This window comes from Sciurus carolinensis, chromosome 13 (assembly GCF_902686445.1).
Source record: "Sciurus carolinensis chromosome 13, mSciCar1.2, whole genome shotgun sequence".
NCBI classification, from domain to species: domain Eukaryota; kingdom Metazoa; phylum Chordata; class Mammalia; order Rodentia; family Sciuridae; genus Sciurus; species Sciurus carolinensis.
Window position 1 is genome coordinate 61,993,803 of NC_062225.1, and position 27,005 is coordinate 62,020,807.

Below are 27,005 nucleotides of genomic sequence, written 5' to 3' on the forward strand. Positions count from 1 at the left end.
TTTGGATATCAATAGATTTCTCAACCCAGACCCTAAAAGCTAGAAGGTCCTGGAACAACATATACCAAGCTCTGAAAGAAAATGGAAAAATCTTACATCCAGCAAAACTGAGCTTCATATTTGATGATGAAATGAAAACCTTCCAAGAGAAACAAAAATTAAAAGAATTTACAAATAGAAAGCCTGAACTACAGAACATTCTCAGCAAAATGTTCCAATGAAAGGAAATGAAAAACAACAATGAAGGTCAGCAGAGAGAGAGGAACTACACTAAAGGAAAAGATAATCACGGAGAAACCAAGTCAAGTTAAAAACCAAAAATATGCCAAAATGACCAGGAATTCAAATCACATCACAATAATAACCCTGAATATTACTGGCCTAAACTCATTAATCTAAAGATATAGACAATATGCTGCCTTCAAGAGACTCATCTCATAGGAAAAGACATGCACAGACTGAAGGTGAAAGAATGGGAAAAAACACATCATGAACACGGACTCAATAAAAAGCAGGGGTCTACATCCTCATATCAGATAAGGTGAAGTTCAAGCCAAAGTTGGTCAGAATGGATAAAGAAAGACATTTCATATTGTTTAAGGGAATCATACATCAAGAAGACATAACAATAATAAATATTTATGTCCCAAACAATGGAGCATCTATTTATATCAAACAAACCATTCTCAATTTCAGAAATCAAATAGATCACAATGCAGAAATACTGGGTCATCTTTCTCACCACTGAATATATCTTCCAAACAAAAACTGAACAAAGAAACTATAGAACTCAATAATACAATCAATAACTTAGACTTAACAGATATATATAGAATATTCATTTCATCAATGAGCAAATACACTTTTTTCTCAGCAGCACATGGTTCCTTCTCTAAAATAGACATGTAATGCCACAAAGAAACTCTTAGCAAATACAAAAAATATATATATATAGATACTACCCTGCAGTCTGTCAGATCATAATGAAATGAAATTAGAAATCAATAATAAAATAAAAAATAGAAGCTACTTAAACACCTGGAGACCAAATAATACACTATTGAATGAGGCATGGATAGCAGAAGGCATCAGGGAGGAGATAAAAAAAATCATAGAAGTAAATGGAAATACTGATAAAGATATCAAAATCTCTGGGATACTATGAAAGCAGTACTAAGAGGAAATTTTATTGCAAAGAGCTCATTTATTAAAAGAATAAAAAGTCAACAAATAAATGACCTAACATACATCTCAAAGTCCTAGAAAAGAACAGATCAACATCAAAAGTAGTAGACACAGGAAATAATTAAAATCAGAGCCGAAAGCAATGAAATTGAAACAAAAGAAAATTTTAAAAATTGACAAAAGTTGGTACTTTAAAAATATAAAAATTGATAAATCCTTAACCACATTAAGAAGAGAAGGAAAGAGAAAACTCAAATTACTAAAATTTGTGATGAAAAAGGAAATATCATGACAGACACTACTGAAATACAAAAGATAATTAGAAGCTATTTTGAAAATTTATACTACAACAAAATAGAAAATCTCAAAGACATCAACAAATTTCTAGACATATAATCTACCCAAACTGAATCAGGAGGACATACACAATTTAAATAGATCAGTTTCAAGCAATGAAATAGAAGATGCCATCAAAAGTCTACCAACCAAGAAAATCCTGAGACCAAGTGGATTTTCAGCCAAGTTCTACATGACCTTCAAAGAAGAACTCATTCCAATATTCCTCAAAGTATTCCATGAAATAGAAAAGGAGGAAACCTGACCACTCCCGACACCAAAGTCAGTCACCGTAGCTGATCCCACCCCCCACACACACCCAGGTAAGTCGCCTGCACTAAGCCCACCCCCCACCACAGACAGACTGGTGGGAAGCCCCTCATCTTGCCCTCACATGGAGAATGAGGACATGAGGACGGAGGCTGGTAGCTGAGCCCACTAGCCTGCCCCCCCTTACTGCTGAGGGACACTGCGCCTGCCTCTGTGCTGAGTTAGTGCACCCTCACTGGGGTTCCCCAACTTCTTAGGAAGCTGGTGCATGCATTTTGAATTATTCCTGAGGGTGTGGGCACCACCATTGGAAGGGCAGTTCCCTTCCTGAGACACCTACAGGAGACTGGAGGTCCTTTGACAGGTACCTCTATTTACTCACTTACATCCTACACCCTTTCCCATCCTCTTCTTCACAACTAGAGCTACCGTAAATAGTAATCAAACTGATCCTGTTCATTATAATAATGTTAAAGTCTTTAGAGCAGCTATCTGGTTCAGGGCTACATTTTCTCAGTATTGGGTGTTACTGGTATTGATATCCCCTTCAAAGGAGAGGCAGTGGAAAACTGCAGGGTCATAATAAGCCTGCAGGGTGGAACTTCAGTATCTCTGATCTTCACTGCTAGAGGGGAATACAGAAACAATATGAAAAAACAGGGGAAGAAAGTGTCCCTAACAAACCAAGATGCTATTGTGATTGAATACAATGAGAGCATGGCAGTAGAAATGACAGAAAAAGAGTTTATAATCTGCATAATTAAGATGATCCATGAAGCAAAAGATAAGAGCAAATGCAATGTATGACCATTCCAGTAAACAGTTAAAAGAGCAAATGCAGGAAGCAAAAGAACACTTCAATAAAGAGATAGAAGTTCTGAAAAAAAGAAAAGAAAAAGAAATACTTGAAATACTTGAAATGAAAGAAATGATAAACCAAATCAAAAACTCAATAGAAAGCATCACCAACAGAATAGACCTCATGGAAGACAGAATCTCAGACAATGAAAACAAAGTATTTAATCTTGAAAATAAAGTTGAACAAACTAAGAAGATGTTAAGAAGTCATGAACGGAACCTCCAAGAATTATGGGATATCATGAAAAGACCGAATTTAAGAATTATTGGTATTGAGGAAGGCACAGAGATACAAACCAAAGGCATGAACAATCTGTTCAATCAAATAATATCAGAAAATTTCCCAAACCTGAAAAATGAAATGAAAAATCAAATACAAGAGGCTTACAGAACACCAGGTGCACAAAATTACAACAGATCCACACCAAGACACATTATAATGAAAATACCTCACATACAAAAAAAAGATAGGATTTTAAAGGCTGCAAGAGAAAAGTGTCAGATTACATATAAGGGGAAACCAATACAGATATCAGCAGATTTCTCAGCCCAGACTCTAAGAGCAAGAAGGGCCTGGAACAATATATTTCAAGCTCTGAGAGAACACGGATGCCAACGAAGAATCCTATACCCAGCAAAACTGACCTTCAGATTTGACGATGAAATAAAATCTTTCCATGATAAACAAAAGTTAAAAGAATTTTAAAATAGAAAGCCTGCCCTACAAAACATTCTCAGCAAAATATTTCATGAGGAGGAAGTGAAAAGCAACAATACAAGTCAGCATAGGGAAGAACTACCCTAAAGGAAAAGCCAATCAAAGGACAAGTAAAAAACAAAAATAAGCCAAAATGACCAGGAATACAAATCATATCTCAATAATAAACCTGAATGTCAATGACCTAAAGTCAATAGTCAAAAGACATAGACCAGCAGATTGGATTAAAAAGAAAGACACAACAATATGCTGCCTTCGAGAGACTCATCTCATAGACAAAGACATCCACAGACTAAAGGTGAAAAGATGGGGAAAAATATACCATGTACATGGACCCAGTAAAAAAAAGCAGGGGTCTCCATCCTCATATCAGATAAGGAGGATTTCAAACCTAAGTTAATCAGAAGGGATAAAGAAGGATATTTCATACTGCTTAAGGGAAGCATAAAACAGCAAGATATAACAATTTTAAATACTTATGCCCCAAACAATGGAGCATCTATGTATATCAAACAAACCCTTCTCAATTTTAAGAATCAAATAAACCAAAACACATTAATAGTGGGGGACTTTAACACACTGCTCTCAGCACTGGATAGATCCTCCAAACAAAAACTGAATAAAGAAACTATAGAATGAAATAATACAATCAATTATATAGACTTAATGGATATTTACAGAGTATTTCATCCATCATCAAGTGAATATACTTTCTTCTCAGCAGCTCATGGATCCTTCTCCAAAATAGACCATATGCTATGCCACAAAGAACCATTAGTAAATACAAAAAAAAAAAAAAAATAGAGATACTACCCTATATCCTATCAGACCATAATGGAATGCAATTAGAAATGAAGACTAAAATAACAAATGAAAACTACTCATACACCTGGAGACTAAATAATATGCTATTGAATGATGTAATGATAACAGAAGACATCAGGGAAGAAATTAAAAAATTCTTAGAGGTAAATGAGAACAATGACACAACATATCAAAATCTCTGGGACACTCTGAGAGCAGTACGAAGAGGAAAGTTCATTGCACTGAGCTCATACATTAAAAAAATAAAAAGTCAACAACTAAATGACCTGACATTACATCTCAAAGCCCTAGAAAAAGAAGAACGGATCAGTACCAAAAATAGTAGAAGACAGGAAATCATTAAAATCAGAGCTGAAATCGATAAAATTGAAACAAGAAAAACAATTCCAAAAATTGACAAAACAAAAAGTTGGTTCTTTGAAAAAGTAAACAAAATTGAAAAACAGCCACACTAATGAAGAGGAGTGCAAATTAGTGGAATTTGTGATGAAAGAGGAAATCATGACAGACACCATTGAAATAAATAACATAATTAGAAGCTACTTTGAAAATCTATACTCCAACAAAATAGAAAATAGCAAAGACATTGACAAATTTTTAGAGACATATGATCCTCCCAAACTGAATCAGGAAGACATACACAATCTAAACAAATCAATTTCAAGCACCAAAATAAAAGAAGCCACCAAAAGCCTACCAACCAAGAAAGCCCAGGACCAGATGGATTCTCGGCCAAATTCTACAAGACCTTTAAAGAAGAACTGATACCAATACTCCTCAAAGTATTCCAGGAAATAGAAAAGGAGGGAACCCTTCCAAATTCATTCTATGAGGTTAGCATCACTCTGATACAAAACCAGACAAAGACAAATCAAGGAATGAAAACTTTAGACTAATATGCCTGATTAACAGGGATGCAAAATTCCTTAACAGAATACTGGCAAATCACATACAAAAATATATTAAAAAGATAGTGCGGCATAATCAAGTGGGGTTTATGCCAGCAATGCAAGTTTGGTTCAAAATCTAGAAATCAATAAATGTAATTCATCACATCAATAGGCTTAAAGTTAAGAATCATATGATTATTTCAATACATGCTGAGAAAGCATTTGATAAAATACAGCACCCCCTCATGCTTAAAACACTAGAAAAACATAGAAATAGTGGGAACATACCTCAACATTGTAAAGGACGTCTATGCTAAGCCCATGGCCAACCATTCTTAATGGAGAAAAACTGAAAGCATTCCCTCTAAAAACTGCAACAAGAGAGGGATGCCCTCTTTGGCCACTTCTATTCAACTTTGTCCTTGAAACACTAGCCAGAGCAATTAGACAGACCAAAGAAATTAAAGGAATACAAACAGGAAAAGAAGAACTCAAGTTGTCACTATTTGCTAATAACATGATTCTATATTTAGAGTATCCAAAAAACTCAACTAGAAAACTTCTAGAACTAACAAACAAATTCGGCAAAGTAGCAGGATATAAGATCAATACACATAAATCTAATGCATTTCTATTCATAAGTGATGAATCATCTGAAAGAGAAATTAGGAAAACCACTCCATTCACACTAGCCTCAAAATAAATAAAATACTTTGGAATTAATCTAAGAAAAGAGGTGAAAGACCTCTACAATGAAAACTACAGAACATTAAAGAAAGAAATTGAAGAAAACCTTCAAAGATGGAAAGATATCTCATGTTCTTAGATAGGCAGAATTAACATTGTCAAAATGGCCATTCTATCAAAGGTGCTATACAGATTCAATGCAATTCCAATTAAAATCCCAATGATATTCCTCACAGAAATAGAGAAATCAATCATGAACTTCATCTGGAAGAACAAGAGACCTTGAATAGCCAAAACAATCCTGAGTAGAAAAAGTGAAACAAGAGGTATCAATACCAGACATTAAACTATACTACAGAACAGTAGTAACAAAAACAGCATGGTATTGGCACTAAAATAGATAGGCAGACCAATGGTACAGAATAGAAGACACAGAGACAAAACCACATAAATACAGTCACCTCAAAAAAGGAGCCAAAAACATACAATAGAGAAAAGATAGCCTGTTCAACAAATGATGCTGGGAAAAGTGGAAATCCATATGCAGTAAAATGAAATTAATCCTCTATCTCTCACCCTGCACAAAACTCAACTCAAATGGATCCAAGAACTTAGGAATTAGACCAGAGACCCTGCACCTAATAGAAGACAAAGTAGGCCTGAATCTTCATCATGTTGACTTAGGATCAAACTTCCTCAACAAGACTCCCAAAGTACAAGAAATCAAAGCAAGAATCAATAAATGGGATAGACTCAAACTAAAAAGCTTTTTCCCAGCAAAGGATACAATCATTAATGTGAAAAGAGAGTCTACAGAGTGGGAGAAAATCTTTTCCACACGCACTTCAGATAGAGCACTTATCTCCAAGTTCTTGGTTTAAAGAACTTACAAAACTTTATACCAAAAATACAAAGAACCCAATCAATAAATGGTCCAAGGAACCAGACAGACACTTTACAGTGGAAGATATACAGGCGCTTAATAAATATATGAAAAAAGTGTTGACCATCTCTAGTAATTAGAGAAATGCAAATTAAAACCACACTAGGATTTCATCTTACTCCGATTAGAATGGCTATTATCAAGAACACAAACAATAATAGATGTTGGCGTGGATGTGCGGAAAAAGGCATACTTTTACATTGTTGGTGGAGTTGCAAATTGGTGCAGTCATTCTGGAAAACAGTATGGAGAATCCTCAGAAAACTTGGAATGGACTCACCTTTTGACCCAGTTATCCCACTCCTTGGTTTATACCCAAAGGACTTAAAATCAGCAAACTATAGTAACCCAGCCATGTCAATGTTTATAGCAGCTCAGTTCACAATAGCTAGATTGTGGAACCAACCTAGATGCCCTTCAACAGATAAATGGATAAAGAAGCTGTGGTATATATACACAATGGAATACTATTCAGTCATAAAGAAGAATAATATTATGACATTTGCAAATAAATGGATGGAATTGGAGAATATCATGCTAAGTGAAATAAACCAAACCCAAAAAACCAAAGGCCAAACGTTTTCCCTGATAAGTAGATAATAATATATAATGGGGGTGGGGGGTGGGGAGTGAGAGAAGAATGGGGGAACTTTAGACTATGTAGAAGGAAAAGAGAGGGGGGGTATGAAAAATCGTAGAATGAGACAGACATTATTACCCTATGTACATGTATAATTACACGAATGGTATGAATCTACATCGTGTAAAACCATAGAAACGAAATGATTACCCAATTTGTGTACGATGAGTCAAAATGCAGTCTGTAGAAAATTAAAAGATAAATAAAAAATTAAAATAAATAAATAATTAAAAATTTTTAAAAAAGAAAAGGAGGGAACCCCTCAAACTCAAATTATGAAGCTACTATCACCCTGATACCAAAACCAGACAAAGACACATCAAGGAAAGAAAACTTCAGACCAATATGCCTGATGAGCATAGATACAAAGATTCTTAAAAAAAACTCTGACAAATCACATACAAAAACATATTAACAAGATAGTGCACCATGATCAAGTGGAGTTCATCCAAGGGATTCAAGGTTGGTTCAACATACAGAAACCAATAAATATAATTCATCACATCAATAGACTTAAAGAAGCATATGATCATCTCAATAGATGGAGAAAAATCATTTGATAAAATACAGCACCTCTTCATGTTCAAAACATTAGAAAAAAACAAGGATAATAGGAGCATACCTCAACATTGTAAAGACTATCTATGCTAAATCCAAGTCCAATATCTTTATAAATGGAAAAAAAAATCTAAAGCATTCCCTCTAAAAACTGGAACAAAACAGGGATGCCCTCTTTTACCACTTCAACAGAATCCTTGAAACTAGCCAGAGCAATCAGACAGACCAAAGAAATTAAAGGGAAATGAATAAGAAAAAAAGAACTCAAACAATCACTATTTGCTGATGACGTGATTCTATATTTAGATTGTCAAAAAATTCTACCAGGAAACTTCTAGAACTAATAACTGAATTCAGCAAAGTAGCAGGATATAAAATTAATAACCATAAATCTAATACATTTCTATTCATAAGTGATGAATGCTCTAAAAGAGATATTAGGAAAAGTACTCCATTCACAATAACCTCAATAAAATACTTGGGAATCAAACTAACAAAAGAAGTGAAAGACCTCTACAATGAAAACTACAGAACACGAAAGAAATTGAAGAAAATCTTGGAATATGGAAAGATCTTCCATGTTCTTGGATAGGTAGAATTAATAGTGCCAAAATGGCCATAGTACCAAAAGAACTATACAGTTTCAATGCAATTCCACTTAAAATCCCAACCTCATAGAAATAGAGAAAGCAATCATGAAATTCATTTAGAAGAATAACAGACCCAGAATAGTCAAAGCAATCCTTAGCAAGAAGAGCGAATCTGGAGGTATCACAATACCAGACTTCAACTATACTACAGAGCAAAGTAATAAAAATGGCATGGTATCGGCACCAAAATAGGTAGATCAATGGTATAGAGTAGAGGACACAGAGATAAACACACATAAGTACATACCTAGAAAAAGGTTCCAAAAACATATAATGAGAAAAGATAGCTTCTTCAACAAATGGTGCTGGCAAAACTGGAAATCCATATGCAGCAAAATGAAATTAAACCTCTATCTCTCACCCTGCACAAAACTCAACTCAAAATGGATCAAGGACCTAGGAATTAGACAACAGACCCTATACCAAAGTGAAGAAAAATTGGGCCCAAATATTCATCATGTTGGTTTAGGACCAGACTTCCCTAACAAGACTCCTAAAGTTCAAGAAATAAAATCAAAAAACAATAAATGGAATGTATTCAACCAAAAAATTTTTGCTCAGCAAAGGAAATAATAACAAACAGAGAGCCTTTAGAGTGGGAAAAAATCTTTACCATATGCACTTCAGATAGAGCACTAATCTCCAGGATTTATAAACAACTTCAAAAACCAACACCAAAAATACAAATAACCTAATCAATAAATGGACTAAGGAAATGAGCAGAAACTTCACAAGAGATATAGAGTTGATCAACAAATATATGAAAAAGTATTCAATGTCTCCAGTAATTAGAGAAATGCAAACCAAAACTTCAATGAGATTCCATCTCACTCCAATTAGAATGGCACTTTTCAAGAATATAAGCGACAATAAGTGTTGGCGAAGATGTGGGGGAAAATGTACACTCATACATTGCTGGTGGGAATGCAAATTGGTGCAACTGCTCTGGAAAGCAGTATGGAGATTCCTTAGAAAACTTGGAATGGAACCACCATTTGACTCAGCTATCCCACTCCTTGCCTATACCCAAAGAACTTAAAATCAGCACACGATAGTGATGCAGCCACATCAATGTTTACAGCAGCTCAATTCACAATAGCTAAATTATGGAATCAACCTAGATATCCTTAAATAGATGAATGGATAAAGAAACTATGGTACATATACACAGTGGAATATTACTCAACCTTAAAGAAGAATAAAATTATGGATGGAGTTGGAGAATATCATGCTAAGCAAGATAAGTCAATCCCAAAATGCCAAAGGCCAAATGTTTTCTCTGATAAGTAGGTGCAGATATATAACGGGAGAAAGGGGTAAGGGAACAATAGAGGAACACTGTATTGTGCAGATGGGAATAAGGGGAGGGGAGGGGGCAGTGGATGGAAAAGATGGTAGAATGAGACAGAAGTGTTTGATTGCATGAATGGTATGACTCTACATCATGTACAAGAGAAATGAAAAGTTGTACTCCATTTGCATACAATGAATTGAAATGCATTCTGCTGTTATGTTTAACTAAATAGAACAAATTTAAAAATCTCTGGGACACTATGAAGTCAATTCTAAGAGCAAAGTTTATTGCACTGAAATTCATTTAAAGAATAGAAAGTCACCAAATAAATACCCTAACATTATATCTCAAATGCCTAGTAAAAGAACAGATCAACCCTAAAAAACAGTAGAAGACATGAAATAATTAAAATCAAAGCCAAGAGGTTTTCAAGATGGTGGACTAGAGGGCAGCTGCATTTCATGTTGCTCCAGGACGCAGGATTCAAAAGAGGAGATAGTGAGAGACTTGGGACCAAATCAAAGCCGCCGGGTGAGTCTCTCCCGTTGGGGAGGCGTCCCAGATGGGGCGGTGGCCCCGGAACGCAGGGAACTTTGTGAAGTAGAGTTGCTCAGCGAGACGCCACTCCCCCCGCTGGAGCGGTAAGCACGGACAACTGGGATCATCGTAGAGGAGGCGGCTCAGCACAGTGCTTGGACTCGGAGCAACCACTGGGGCTCCGGGTGGCTGCCTGAGGGGGAGCTGCGAGGTGAGCTTTTTGGACTCAAAGTGACCGCTCCTGAACACCGGTGGCCTGCCTGGAGGAGGAGCACAGTGGGTCGCTTGATCTCTGAGCGACCGCTCCTGAACACCCAGGGGCTACCCTGAGGAAGAGGAGGAGCAGGGCGGGTCACTTGGACTCGGACTGACTGCCTAGGGCTACGGGCAGTTGGCGGGAGGAGGAGACGCGAAGTGAGTTGCTTGGACTCCTAGTGACTGCGTCGGAACACCGGGTGGCTGTCCAGAGGAAGTGGTGTGTGGCAGGTCTCTGGGTCTCAGAGCTATTGTACAGGGCTCCAGGTGGTGGCTCAGAGGAGGGGCCGCATAGCCAGGCGATTAGGTGCAGAGCAGGATCCCAAGACCGGCTTCTTGGTAGAAGAGCCACACAGAGACACGCCTAGGGGCAGAGTGAAGTTTCCAGGACTGCGGGCAGATTCTCTGAGGAGAGGCAGCCTAAGGAGACTTGTCTGCGAAGGGTGAGGCTCCCAGGCCCAAGAGGTAGGTCCGCGCCCCTGGGAACATTGCAGAGGAAGGCAGCCCAGCCCAGGTGGTAGTTGTAGATTGAGGGGAAACTCTAGGAGGGGAACTGATCAGCGAGACCACCCCACCGGGTGAGTCTTCCCTGCCGGGTGAGGTTTTCCCACAAGGACGGTAAAACCAGAGACACAGGCTCAAACAGGCCTTGCCTCAACCTGAGGCCTAGTTCCCCTTTGGATGACCACTGGTCAACAAGTGGAGGCACCTCTGCCCACTAGCAGGGAATATACCCCACCTGAGGGTAACCAACCCTAGAGAGGCAGCTTCCTTGTGGAGCACCCCATTATCAACTTCCTCCAAGACTGCAGGATATACTAGCAATCTTCAGGGACATTATAAGTCAATAGAGGAAATCTGTAATATCTTAATGACCCACTGATTCCTGAACAATATGAGAAAACAAGGGAAGAAAATGCCCCAAACAAATCTAGATGTTACATCAATAAAATCCAACGACAGCATGGCAGAAGAAATGACAGAAAGGGAGTTCAGAATGTACATAATTAAAATGATCAGAAAAGCAAATGATGAGATGAAAGAGCAAATGCAGGCATTGAATGATCACACCCATCAACAGTTAAAAGAGCAAATACAGGAAGCAAAAGATCATTTCAATAAAGAGTTAGATATATTGAAAAAACACCAAACAGAAATCCTTGAAATGAAGGAAACAATAAACCAAATTAAGAACTCCATAGAAAGCATAACCAATAGGATAGAACACCTGGAAGACAGAACTTCAGATATTGAAGACAAAATATTTAACCTTGAAAACAAAGTTGAACAAACAGAGAAGATGGTAAGAAATCATGAACAGAATCTGCAAGAACTATGGGATATCATGAAAAGGCCAAATTTGAGAATTATTGGGATTGAGGAAGGCTTAGAGAAACAAACCAAAGGAATGAACAATCTATTCAATGAAATAATATCAGAAAATTTCCCAAATCTAAAGAATGAAATGGAAAAAGAAGTTCAAGAGGCTTATAGGACTCCAAATACACAAAATTACAACAGACCCACACCAAGTCACATTATTATGAAAATACCTAACATACAAAATAAAGGCAGAATTTTAAAGGATGTGAGAGAAAAGAACCAAATTACATTCAGGGGGAAACCAATACAGATATCAGCAGATTTTACAATCCAGACCCTAAAAGATAGAAGGGCCTGGAACAACATTTTTCAAGCTCTGAAAGAAAATGGAGGCCAACAAAGAATCTTATACCCAGCAAAACTTACCTTCAAATTTGACGATGAAATAAAATCATTCCATGATAAACAAAAGCTAAAAGAATTTACAAGATGAAAGCCAGCATTAAAGAACATTCTCAGCAAAATATTCCATGAAGAAGAGATAAAAAACAAAGAAGCAAATCAACAAAGGGAGGAATTATCCTAAAGGAACTCTCAAATAAAGGAGGAACCAAGGTGTGTCAAAAAAATAAATAAATAAATAAATAAAATTTTAAAAATGAACCAAATGACCAGGAATACAAATCATATCTCAATAATAACCCTGAATGTTAACGGCCTGAATTCATCAATCAAAAGACATAGACTGGAAGATTGGATTAAAAAGAAAGATCCAACAATATGTTGCCTGCAAGAGACTCACCTCATAGAAAGAGATACCCATAGACTAAAGGTGAAAGGATGGGGAAAACCATACCATGCACATGGACTCAGCAAAAAAGCTGGTGGACTTCAAGCCAAAGTTAGTCAGAAGGGATAAAGAAGGACATTTCATACTGCTTAAGGGAAGCATAAATCAGCAAGATATAACAATCATAAACATCTATGCCCCAAACAGTGGCTCATCCATGTATGTCAAACAAATCCTTCTCAATTTTAGAAACCAAATAGACCATAACACAATAATACTAGGTGATTTTAACACACCTCTCTCACCACTGGACAGATCTTCCAAACAAAAATTGAACAAAGAAACCATAGATCTCAATAACACAATCAATAATTTAGACTTAACAGACGTTTATAGAATATACCATCCAACCAAGAGCGAATACACTTTCTTCTCAGCAGCACATGGATCCTTCTCTAAAATAGATCATATATTATGCCACAAAGCTAATGTTAGCAAATACAAGAAGATAGAGATACTACCTTGTATTCTATCAGATCATAATGGATTGAAGTTAGAAATAAATGAAAGAGTTAAAAACAGAAACTACTCCAACACCTGGAGATTGAACAATATGCTATTATATGATGAATGGATAACAGAAGATATTAGGAAGGAAATTAAAAAATTCTTAGAGGTAAATGAGAACAAAGAAGCAGCATATCAAAATCTCTGGGACACTATAAAAGCAGTACTTAGAGGAAAATTTATTTCATGGAGCGCATTTAATAAAAGAAGAAAACTCAACAAATAAATGACCTAACACTACAGCTCAAAGCCCTAGAAAAAGATGAACAGACCAACACCAAAAGTAGTAGAAGACAGGAAATAGGTCAACTTAGAGCTGAAAACAATGAAATTGAAACAGAAGAAACAATACAAAAATTGACAAAATAAATAGTTGGTTCTTCAAAAAAATAAACAAAATTGATAAACCTTTAGCCACACTAACAAAGAGAAGACGAGAGAAAACCCAAATCACTAAAATTCAGAATGAACAAGGAAATATCACAACAGACACAATTGAAATACAAAACATAATTAGAAGCTATTTTGAAAATCTACTCCAACAAAATAGAAAATTTCGAAGACATCAACAGGTTTCTAGAGACACATGAATTGCCTAAACTGAACGAGGAGGACATACACAATTTAAATAGACCAATTTCAAGTAATGAAATAGAAGAAGTCATCAAAAGCCTACCAACAAAGAGAAGTCCAGGACCATATGGGTTCTCAGCCGAGTTCTACAAAAACTTTAAAGAAGAGCTCATTCCAATACTTCTCAAAGTATTCCATAAAATAGAAGAGGAGGGAACCCTCCCAAACTCATTCTGTGAAGCCAATATTACCCTGATACCTAAACCAGACAGAGACACAACGAGGAAAGAAAATTTCAGACCAATATCCTTAATGAACATCGACGCAAAAATTCTAAACAAAATTTTAGCAAATCGCATACAAAAACATTTAAAAGACCGTGCACCATGATCAAGTGGGTTTCATCCCAGGGATGCAAGGTTGGTTCAACATCAGGAAATCAATAAATGTAATTCACCATATCAATAGACTTAAAGTCAAGAATCACATGATTATTTCAATAGATGCAGAAAAAGCATTTGATAAAACACAGCACCCCTTCATGCTCAAAACACTAGAAAAAATAGGAATAGTGGGAACATTCCTTAACATTGTAAAGGCCAACTATGCTAAGCCCATGGCTCATATCATTCTAAATGGTGAAAAACTGAAAGCATTCCCCCTAAAAACTGGAACAAGGCAGAGATGCCCTCTTTCACCACTTCTTTTCAATATCGTCCTTGAAACTCTAGCCAGAGCAATTAGACAGACCAAAGAAATTAAAGGGATAAGAATAGGAAAAGAAGAATTCAAACTATCCCTATTTGCTGATGATATGATTATATACTTAGAGGAACCAGGAAAATGCACCAGAAAACTTTTAGAACTCATAAGTGAATTCAGTAAAGTAGCGGGATATAAGATCAATGCACATAAATCTAAGGCATTTTTATACATAAGTGATGAATCTTCAGAAAGAGAAATTAGGAAAACTACCCCATTCACAATAGCCTCGAAAAAAATAAAATATTTGGGAATCAATCTCACAAAAGAGGTGAAAGACCTCTACAATGAGAACTACAGAACGCTAAAGAAAGAAATTAAGGAAAACCTTAGAAGATGGAAAGATCTCCCATGTTCTCGGATAGGAAGAATTAATATTGTCAAAATGGCCATACTACCCAAAGTGCTATACAGATTCAATGCAATTCCAATTAAAATCCCAATGATGTACCTTACAGAAATAGAGCAAGCAATTATGAAATTCATCTGGAAGAATAAAAAACCCAGAATAGCTAAAGCAATCCTCAGTAGAAAGAGTGAAGCAGGGGGTATCGCAATACCAGATCTTCAACTCTACTACAAAGCAATAGTAACAAAAACGGCATGGTATTGGTACCAAAATAGAAAGGTGGATCAATGGTACAGAATAGAGGACACGGACACAAACCCAAATAAATACAATTTTCTCATACTAGACAAAGGGGCCAAAAATATGCAATGGAGAAAAGATAGCCTCTTCAACAAATGGTGCTGGGAGAATTGGAAATCCATATGCAACAGAATGAAACTAAACCCATATCTCTCACCATGCATGAAACTAAACTCAAAATGGATTAAGGACCTCGGAATCAGACCAGAGACCCTGCAGTTATAGAAGAAAAAGAAGGTCCAGAGCTTCAACATGTCGGCTTAGGACCAGACTTCCTCAACAGGACTCCCATAGCACAAGAAATAAAAGCAAGATCAATAAGTGGGATAGATTCAAACTAAAAAGCTTTCTCTCAGCAAAGGAAACTCTCAGCAATGTGAAGAAAGAGCCTACAGAGTGGGAGAAATTCTTTACCAATCATACTTCAGATATAGCACTAAATTCCAGAATATATAAAGAACTCAAAAAACTCTACACCAAGAATGCAAACAATTCAATCGACAAATGGGCTAAGGAAATGAATAGACACTTCACAGAATAAGATCTACCAGCAATCAACAAACATATAGAAAAATGTTCAACATTTCTAGCAATAAGAGAAATGCAAATCAAAACCACCCTAAGATTCCATCTCATCCCAATTAGAATGGCGATTAACAAGAATACAAGCAACAACAGGTGTTGGCGAGGATGTGGGGAGAAAGGTACACTCATACATTGCTGGTCGGGCTGCAAATTAGTGCAGCCACTCTGGAGAGCAGTGTGGAGACTCCTTAGAAAACTTGGAATGGAACCACCATTTGACCCAGCTATCCCACTCCTTGGCCTATACCCAAAGGACTTAAAATCAGCATATTACAGAGATACTGCCACATCAATGTTCATAACTGCTCAGTTCACAATAGCCAGATTGTGGAACCAACCTAGATGTCCTTCAATTGATGAATGGATAAAGAAACTGTGGTATATATATACAATGGAATATTACTCAGCCATAAAGAATGATAAAATTATGGCATTTGCAGGCAAATGGATGAAATTGGAGAATATCATGCTAAGTGAGATAAACCAATCTCAAAAAACCAAAGGACGAATGATATCGCTAATAAGTGGATGGTGACACAAAATGGGGGGTGGGAGGGGTTAGTGTTAGGGTTAGAGTTGGGGTTAGGGAGGGGGGCAAGAATGGAGGAAGGAAGGACTGTATAGAGGGAAAAGAGGGGTGGGAGGGGTGGGGGAAGGGAAAAATAACAGAATGAATCAAACAACATTACCCTATGTAAATTAATGATTACACAAATGGTATGCCTTTATGCCATGTACAAACAGAGAAACAACATGTATCCCATTTGTTTATAATAAAAAAATTTTTTTTTTAAAACTCAAAGCCAAAATCAATGAAATCAAAAACAACCAAAAAAAAAACCCAATTCAAAAACAAAAACAAAAACAAAACAAATAGTTGGTTCTTTAAATAAAATACAATAGATAAACCCTTAATCAAGAAGGAAAAAAATCAAATTACTAAAATTTGTATTACCATGGACACTATAGAAATACCGATGAAAATAAATTATTTTGAAAAATTATACTCCAATAAAATAGAAAATCTTGAGGACATCAACAAATTTCTAGAGATATAAGACTTACCTAAATTGAATAAGGAGGATATAGAAAGGTTAAACAAATCAATTTCAAGCAAGTAAATGGAAGATGCCATCAAAAGCATACCAAAAAAGGCCCAGGATCAGATGGATTATCAGCTGAGTTCTTTCAGACCTTCAAAGAAGAATGAATGCCAATCCTTCTCAAATTACTCCATGAAATAGAAAAGGAGGGAACCCTTCCAAACTCATTCTATGAAGCTAACATTCCCTGATACCAAAAACAGACAAAAACACATCAAGGAAAGAAAACTTCAGACCAATATCCCTGATAAACATAGATACTAAAATTCTTAATGAAATACTGGCAAATAGCATACAAAAGCATATGAAAAAGATAGCACACCATGATTAAGTGTGTTTCATTCCAAGTATGCAACGTTGGTTAAACAAATGGAAATCAATAAATGTAATTCACCAGATCAATAGACTTAAAGAAAAGAATCACATAATTATCTCAATAGATGCAGAAAGGGCATTTGACAAAATACAGCATCCATTCATGCTCAAAACACTAGGAAAGCTAGGGGTAGTACGAATATACCTCAACATTATAAGCTAGTAACATGAAATCCAAGGCCAACATCATTCTAATAGGAGAACATTTGAAGGTATTTACTCTAAAAACTGGAACAAGACAGGTATGCCCTCTTTCATCACTTCTATTCAATATTGTCCTTGACTCTCTAACCAGACCACTTAGGCAAAAGAAAGAAATTAAAGGGATATGAATAGAAAAACAAGAGCTCAAATTATTCCTATTTGCTGATGACTTGATTCTATTTTTGGAAGACCTAAAAAAATTCCACCAGAAATCTCAAATTCAGCAAAGTAGCAGGATATAAGATTAATACCCATAGGTCAATTGCGTTCTTATACACCAATGATCAATAATCAGTTGAAAGAGAAATTAGAAAAACTATGCCATTCACAATAGCTTCAAAAAATAAAATGAAATACTTGGGAATCAATCTAGCAAAAGGGTTGAAAGACCTCAACAATGAAAATTACAGAACACCAAAGAAAGAAATTGAAGAAGACCTTAGAAAATGGAAAGATCTCCCCTGTTCTTCTATAGGTAGGATGAATATTCTGAAAATGGTCATACTACCAAAGTGCTATACAAATTTAATGCAATTCCTATTAAAATTCCAATGATATTCTTCATAGAAATACAAAAAGAAATCATGAAATTCATTTGGAAAATTAAGAGGCCCAAAGCAATCCTTAGAGAGAAAAGTGAAGTAGGAGGCATTGCAATACCAGACCTTAAATTATACTACAGAGCTACAGTAACAAAAACAGCACGGTATTGGCACAAATACAGACATGAAGATCAATGGTACAGAATAGAAGACACAGAGACAAACCCACATAAATATAGTTATCTCATAATAGACAAAGGGACCATAAACATACATTGGAGATAAGATAGCCTTTCAACAAAGGGTGCTGGGAAAACATAGGTAGCAGAATGAAATTTAACCCCAATCTCTAACCCTCCACAAAACCCAAAGTGAATCAAGGACCTCAGCATTAGACCAGAGACACTGTGCCAACTAGAAGAGAATATAGGCTTCACTTTCCATCATGTCAGCTTAGTAACCAAATTCTTCAAGACTCCTATATTACAAGAAGTAAAATCAAGACTCAGTAAATGGGATGATATCAAACTAAACAGTTTCTTCACAGTAAAGTTAACAATCAGGAACATGAAGAGAGGCCACAGAACAGGAGGAAATCTTTGCCACCTGCACCTCAGACAGAGCATTGATCTCCTGGGTATATAAAGAACTCAAAAAGCTTAACACCAAAATATATATATAAATAAATAACCCAATCAATAAACAGGCAAAGGAACTAAATAAGCACTTCACAGAAGAAATATGGCCAACCAATATATGAAAAAATATTGAACATCTCTAGCAAATACAGAAATGCAAATTAAAACAATACTGAGGCTTCATTTTACTCCATTTTACTCCAGTCAGAATGGCAATTTTCAAGAATATAAGTAACTATAAATGTTGATGAGGATGAGGGGGGAAAAGGTACACTCATACATTGCTGGTGAGAATGCAAATTGATGTGACCACTCTGGAAAGCTGTATGGAGATTCCTTAGAAAACTTGGAATGGAACCACCATCTGACCTAGTTATCTCATTCCTTAGTATACAAAGGACATAAAATCAGCATACTACAGTGACACAGTCACATCGATGTTTATAGAAGTTTAATTCACAATAGCAAAGCTATGGAACCAACCTAGGTGCCCTTTAACACATAAAGAAAATGTGATCTATATACACAATGGAATATTACTCAGCCATAAAGCAGACTGACTATGACGTTAACCACTAAATGGGTGGAACTGGAGACTATCGTGCTAAGTGAAATAAGCCAATCCGAAAAAAACAAGTTCGAATGTTCTAATATGTGGATGCTAACATACAAGTGGAGAAGAATAGAAGTTCACTGGATTAGACAAAGGGGAATGAAGGAAAGGGAGTGGGGATGGGAATACGAAAGACAATAGAATGAATCAGACATAATTTCCTATGTTCGTATATGAATATACAACCAGTGAGACTCCACATCATGTACAACCACAAGAATGGGAACCTAATTAGAATAAGTTATACTTCATGTATGTGTACTATGTCAAAATACACTGTCTTTTATATCTAAAAAATAAAAAATAAACCATCATCTTGAAATTAAAAAAAAATAAATAAATTCAAAGGGAGTGGGGGAAAAAAATCCCACAAGTTGCTTTCAAACAATCATTTCTAGCATTGACCAAGCTCAGGAGCTACCAACTTTCCTGCAGTGACTTGACCCTCATGCACAACAGTCCTGCATTTAACCGGCGACCTTCCTAGTGTGATGATTGTGAGCACCTCCGTCTCTAAGCACAGAGGAGCCCAGTGCCACAGATGAGCAGTTCACCAGGGGAAGTGAAATCCAGGTGCTGAGAGCAAAGAACTGACAAGATGTGCACAGAAACTCTGAGATCATGCACAACCCGACTCTGCACCTGCTAAAGCCCACCCCGCATCCTCCTATGCTTTGCTCCTCACATCCTCAGCAAGCAGGCCAGGGCCCCAGGCACCCCTTTGTGCTCCAGCACAAGCCCCAGGAAAGTCTCTTTCAGAGGGTGTTGCTTGCCTCTTCATGACTTTTATCTCCAACTGAGAAAACAAAATTAAAAACACTAGGAGCTGGGAGCTGGTCACTCCAAGAGAGCTGGTAACATTAACGGAGGTAGGACACTATACTTCACCTTTTCACAATTTTTATCCCAAATTCAGTAAAAAAAAAAAAAAAAAAAAATACTGCATACTGATTGGTAACACTAATTGTGGGAAAATTAACACTAACTGTGGGAAAAGGTGTATTTTGTTAGCTTTTGCTGGGTTTTTTTTTTTTTTTCCACATGTGCATTCCCTGCTCCTTTAAAATTTGGGGGTACATAAGAAAGTTTATTTTTTGTCATGGCAGTTATCACTGAACTTATTCTTCTTTAATACCTTTAATCTCCAGGAATTCTTGGTTTGTTTGTTTCTGCCTTTGACTATCTGGTATAGTTTTGCTATAACACTTTAATTCACACCTCCTGATCACACAATAATAAGCTGCTTCTATTTTCTTCTTTCCCTCAAACTTTTCAGTTATTTCTACATTGTCACAACATGGAACATTTGTACTCCAGTCTTCAGTCCTAATTCTTACTTTTTAAAATTTTTATATCTACATTTGCATATTGAAATTTTTCACCAGATTTTTAGATGTTTTGGCAAAATCCTTTGGCTGAGATTTTTCAAGCCATCTCTTCATAGGACAAAGAAAATGCATCCTCTAGAACTGACAAAAATCAAATAATAAACACATCTTCAATTTATTGTGTTACAGAAATATTTCTAAAACTATGATTGTTCTAGTGCCTTTTCCTTCAACTGAATTAATTGTGAAATACCAACTCTGTTTCTCCTTCCCATTCATGTGCTCCAGGAAAAAAAAAAAATCTTAAATTCATGGTAACATCCTTTCGCACTGAGTAACCCATTTGGAAACTGTCATGAAAAGCAACAAAAATATACACCATGTTAAAAAAAAAATAGTTCCTCTAAAGACCTTTTTATAACATTCCCAGTGGAGTATTTAGATATAATCAGCATTTAATCCAATCTTTGCTAAAACCTATAACCTTAATAAGGATTTTCAGTTCTGGCATCATCCCCAAGTCGATTGCAGTTCTATTTATTCATTTGATGTCTTAACATTTAGTTGAACTATCTAACCAAAACATCCCAAGCAAAAGAATAATTATATAAACACTTGGAGCACAACAATAATAAAACAAGAGCAGTTAACCTTTAGCAGGGTTAGAGACCTCATCTGCATATGCATACCCTGAGGTTCAGGCACTGGTGGTCTTTCTTGTCTGTTTCATTTTGCTCTTCAATTTTCACATGTTTATTAGTTTTCTTTAATTAGATGCCATAGAATATTTTTCTTCCTTAGGTGCCAACACTTAAATATACATGCACATTCATTTCAATTCAAAGATATGCCTGGGAACCTTGAGAAAACAGGTAAAATATTATAGAACACTTTAGGAGCTCAACAGAGAAGAATGCAAGGGAGAGTTGGTCTGGAGTCAGAGTTTTGATCCCCATGGGCCTTCAACCCCCTAGATCATCAGGACAGTCCCTAGCACTTAAATGTAAATAAAAATGTCTGGTGATCTTAGGAAACTTTTTTTCAGTTCTTCATCCATTTCTTCAGCCTCAATGGAAGACTTCAAGAAAGAGCAACTTCTCGGACTTATTTTCTCAGTATCCTCTTCCACCCATTTTCCGTCTCTCTGTTCTGTCACACAGAAGCTGTCCTACATTCATTTTCCTTAAACCCACTCACTTAGATACTTGACAGCTTGACTTAGTTCCCAAGGAAGCCACAGTCTTATCTATGCCTAGATCAATTGCTTCAAAATATCACCCTTCTCAAAAATATGCTACTTGAGTCAATGGAAAGGTAAGGAACATTAATGCAGTTGGACCAAACTAAAATTCTCTTTGTAAAACAAAAACTCTTGACACTAAGCAGGTGTTCTGCAATGTAAGGAACTGAATAATAGATTTAGGAACAGAACGTGGTGAGACCCGAGATCCTGTGCACAGGCAACAAAAATATCAAGAATGTACATGTGACTGAGCAGGTTCATTTTTATCCCATTCTCTTTACATACCCTCAAATAAGGAAATCAGAGACACTTTTTTTGCCTTTACATCCAAGAACTTCAAGGAAGATACATATGCACTTTGTAGCCTTGGTGGGGTGGTTGGTACACAAAGAGAACATAAATGACTCATTCTCAATGATTCATTGTCATTCCCTCTTAAAAAAAAAATTTAAACACTGTGTAATCCTAAAAGTTACAAATTACATGACCAATTGTTCCATGATATGTGTTAAGGAATTCCTAAGCCAATTAAATTCCTGGGAGGAAGGGTACAAAAGTAATCTGCTTGTTTGTCTGTTGTTTTTTTTTTTTTTATATTGATATATCTTTTTCTAAAATAGCTCAAGTCTCCTTATGTATAATTATTCTTGGAGTATTCTAATAGTATGACTTCTAGCCACCTCCAGTGCAGATGAGGAGAGGTCAACAAGGGTATCTGGAGCTAAAATACTGTCTGGATCCACAGGACAAAGTCTCAATGAAGTCAAAAGGACTGAATTTAGAACAACAACAACAAAAAGCAGGCATATGATGCACCAGGAGATGGAGAGGGTTTCTCCATAAACAGAAAGGTTGAAGGGATGTTAGGAAGCCCCAGACCCCCAGATATTAACTGGATAAATCTGTCATGACATTGTTCCCATACCACACAACAGCAGGTACTGGAGACTCAGAAATGAACAGATTCTTCATGATAGGGACTCAATAATTAACTTCAAATAAGACTTGTACATAAACCAGAAAGGCAGTTTATAAATTTTTCAGTGGGTGGAGAGTAGCCATGGAGGTTCAAGAGAGAGCCAGCCACATGGAGTGTGGGATCTGCTGCAGGGCTTCCACTGAGGCTGAGCTCTTACCTGGTAGCCCTGCAAGTTCTTGAGCATGGCACTGAGCAAGGATACTGTGAGCTGGTCACTTCTGCCAATGCATCAGAGTTGCCCTGTTGGTTTGGCAAATTCTTTCTCACAGTTGCACCAGTTTGAGGCTCCTCCTCCACAGTCTTGCTTCTTTTCCCATCTCCTTTCACAAATGTGAGATCAACATTACAGACTAAAGGTTCTTCCTGCCTTCTGCTCTCTCTCCCCTTTGCCTTTTATGGATACCACCTCCATTAGATCCTTGCCCTGCTTGACATCTCCCTTGGCATCTGCTTCCAAGAAGACTCAGCTGCCCCAGGAGATCATGGCTCTCCTGGGACTAAACTGCTTTATCTTTGTGGCCTTGCCCTTATCCTGTTACCAAAGTATCAAGGAGCTCAGTCAGTATGCTGAGTCTAGCAATAAGATGATGCTTGTTTCTTCAACTCTATTCCAGTAGCTCTTTATGAAATGCTTGCAGCTCTCTCAGATTTGCTGTGCATCTTCCTCCTTCTTCTATGACCTTTACCTGGCTTACTCCTATTCACATTACCCAAGCAGAGTAGTGATCTCTTCTTCCAGGAAACCTTCCTTGATTTGGTCTCACTCATTACCTTGGGTGGCTCTATTTTGTTTCAAACGATTGTGTATGTATCCTTTCTATACCAATTATACTTTATTACACAAAAATTGTGTGACTATTTTATAAGCAGATACTGTATTTAACAGATTTTTGTATCCCCACAACTAAGTTCAATGTTTGGCATTAACTAGTGCTCAATAAATGCATGATGTATAAGGACTTCTGATTGTGGAGTGACTACAGAATAATAAAACTCCTTCCTCTGCAAACCTCTTCAATGTTAGATGAAACATAAGAAACATAATTTAAGGTGCAAAGTTGAGCAAACTAGAAAGTGGGATTCCCAAATATCAAGAAGGAAAGGAGCTTTGAAAACCAGACATGTGTTCTGGGGATGCCGTTGCAGTCCAGGGAGAGCTTGATGAGAGGTAGAAGTAGCAATCTTTGGTAAACTGTAATGGGTTCCAGTGTCCACACCTAATAGTAGGTGAGCCAGCCTATAGAGTTGGGATGGAGTTGCAATCCTTGAAGGACCATAATTTTAGTGAAAGTTTTGACTTAAAAAAAAATCCCTCCCAACTAGGGAAATATCTCTCTGCTGAACTTTGGATAAAAAACAAAAACAAAACTCTCTGTAGGAGTTCAAAACCCAGGCCTGCACTTCCTTTGGGTTTGCAATGCAAGTCTGCATTGCCCAATAAGATAACTGGTGAATCTAAGAGTCAAGGTATCTTTGAAAGACTTGTCAAGAGTACAAGTAAAGTCTCTGAAGGGACACAGTCTTACTCTGAGCCAGAGCTCCACATTGACAAAACCACGCTATGACCTAAAATTACAGAATAAAAGGTGATAGTCCACTATGAGCCAGAGTCAGCATAAGTAACCTAAAAAACTTTAGCTACCAGTATGACAACCTGAAAGAATAAATATATGTAAAATTATTAAATGTACTGAAGGAAGAATCAAAATCCTAAGGAAAGGATAATATACTGTAAAAATAATAGATAATAAGATTCAAGAGTAGAACTTCAGCTAATATGAGAGATCCGAAAGAACATAAAATGCTATTAAAGAAATAAAAAGAAAATTGAAATTCTAATAAAAGAATAAGATATTCTGTGAATGTGTTGGTGTGTGTGTGAGAGAGAGAGAAAAAGAAAAATCATCAAAATAACATCTCAAATAAAATAAACAGATACTGAAACTCAAAAACAATGGACAGATTAATAACAAATTAAAGTTTAAGAGAAAGAAAATGTGCTATATATACACACACACACACACATATATACATATATATGTACACATATTCAGCTTGAAAGAAGAATAAAATTCTGGCATTTGCTGGTAAATGGAGAATATCATGCTAAGTGAAATAAGCAAAACCCAAAAAACCAAAGGTTGAATGTTTTCTCTGATATGCAGAAGATAATTCACAATAAGGGTGGAAGGGTACACGGGGTAAGAATAGGGAAGAATAGAGTTACTTTATATTATGTAGAGGGGATTGAAGAGGGGGAAGGGGTATGGGGGAAGGAAGTAGAAACAGACATTATTACCTCACGTACATATATGACTGCATGACCCATGTGATCCTGCAATAGGTATAATCAGGAAAATGAGAGATTACACTCTATTATATATGAGCTATCAAAGTGTATAAATGCATTCTACTGTCATGTACAACAAATTAGAACAAATAAAATAATTTTTAAAAATATCTGAACTGGAAGATAGATCTGAGAAAATCTAAAATGAAACAGAAAGTTAAAAAATTCAAAAATAAAAAGAAGCAAGAAAGATAAATGAGTAGTTCTAATTTATGGTCTAGGAGGAGTTCCAGAAGGAGAGAATTGATAGTCAGAGCAATTTCAAGGAAGTAATGGCTTACCATGGCCTAGAATGGAAAGAAAGATAAGAATCATAAGAGTCAAGAATCACAGTGGGTCCCAAGAAAAATAAATAAACACTAACTCCACACCTAGACACAACATAGTGAAGTTGTAAAAAGCAAATGGTAGAAGAAACTTTTGGAAGTATCCGGGAACAGAAGTTTGAATACTTTAAAAATGAATAAGAATTATACTAATAGATTTATTTGCAAAGATAAAATCTCAAAGTAAATTAAAAATAAGTGTGTGATTTAGGCCAAAGATGACAAATAGGCTATATTTTGTGGACTGTCTTCCATCGTCTAGTTATGCCTCCCTGGAAGGATTTTAAAGGCCATTCAGCCTAAGAGAGAAAACAATCTGTCAATCAATTAGTGCCACTGGTAAAAGGGAGAAAGAAGGAAAACTTCAGCGTGTGCTTGCCATCCATCCAGGCTCTAGACCAGCAACACTTTCCTGCCCCACAGCAGAGAACACCTCTCTAGACAACCAGCAGACAGGCCCTTTGTTTTGTCTGATGAGGTCATTCAAGAAATGAAACTAACCTACGTACAACATGCCTTTGGAAAGAGTTGTGCTCAATAAACAAAATAGCCATTCTGATACTAACACTGCTAAAAGATTCTTCAAGAACAGGCTTGAGTACCAGAACTTAGCACCCAGATGTGCCCTCCTCAAATCAGCAGAATTGAGGATCCCTGTGGTATAGACTGAAGATCAATCTCAAGAGAGCCAAGAACAGACTAGCCCTCACTAACTGCTTTTCTGGACAAAGGTCTAGCATTGTCCTGCAAAGGTAGGCAAGCACAATCATCTTCAATTTTGTAAAAGTGAACTCCAGATTAAGGAAATGGATTTCATGATCACAATATTATAAAGTACACAAAGCCCTTTGGAACCTTGATCATATTTCCTATAAAAAAATAGCATAATAAAGACAGCTAATTAGCTATCAAACCAACATAAAAGACAAAAAGTTCAATCAATAATGAACCTGAAATAGAAGACATATCACTGAGCACCGTCCTACCAATGTGTTATCCTGTCCCTGTGGGGATGTCCTTGTACAACTCCAGTGTGGAGTGGAAGACCCAGGACTGTAAGACCAAAGCTTTCCCACTACACCATATGTCTCTCAGTTCTCCAGCATCTGGATGCTGAACCCCACCCAATCCCAAAACCCAGATGAAGCTATCAGAATAAAGAGCTCCAACAACACCAGTGTGGGCTTTAGAGTATTTGCAAGGGCTCCTGTCTTGGAAGATAAGGGTGGTTTACTTGCAAGTTAAAAAAAAAAAAGTGAAAAAACCAGGATACTTTTATAAGTTTTTTGTTTCCAAGAAATAAGTCTATTATTTAAACTCCAATGCAAATATTATTGTTGAGATTGTTTACAATGAATCTCATGAGGCCCTGGGTTAAGCACTTTACAGATAGTATTATATTTATTTCT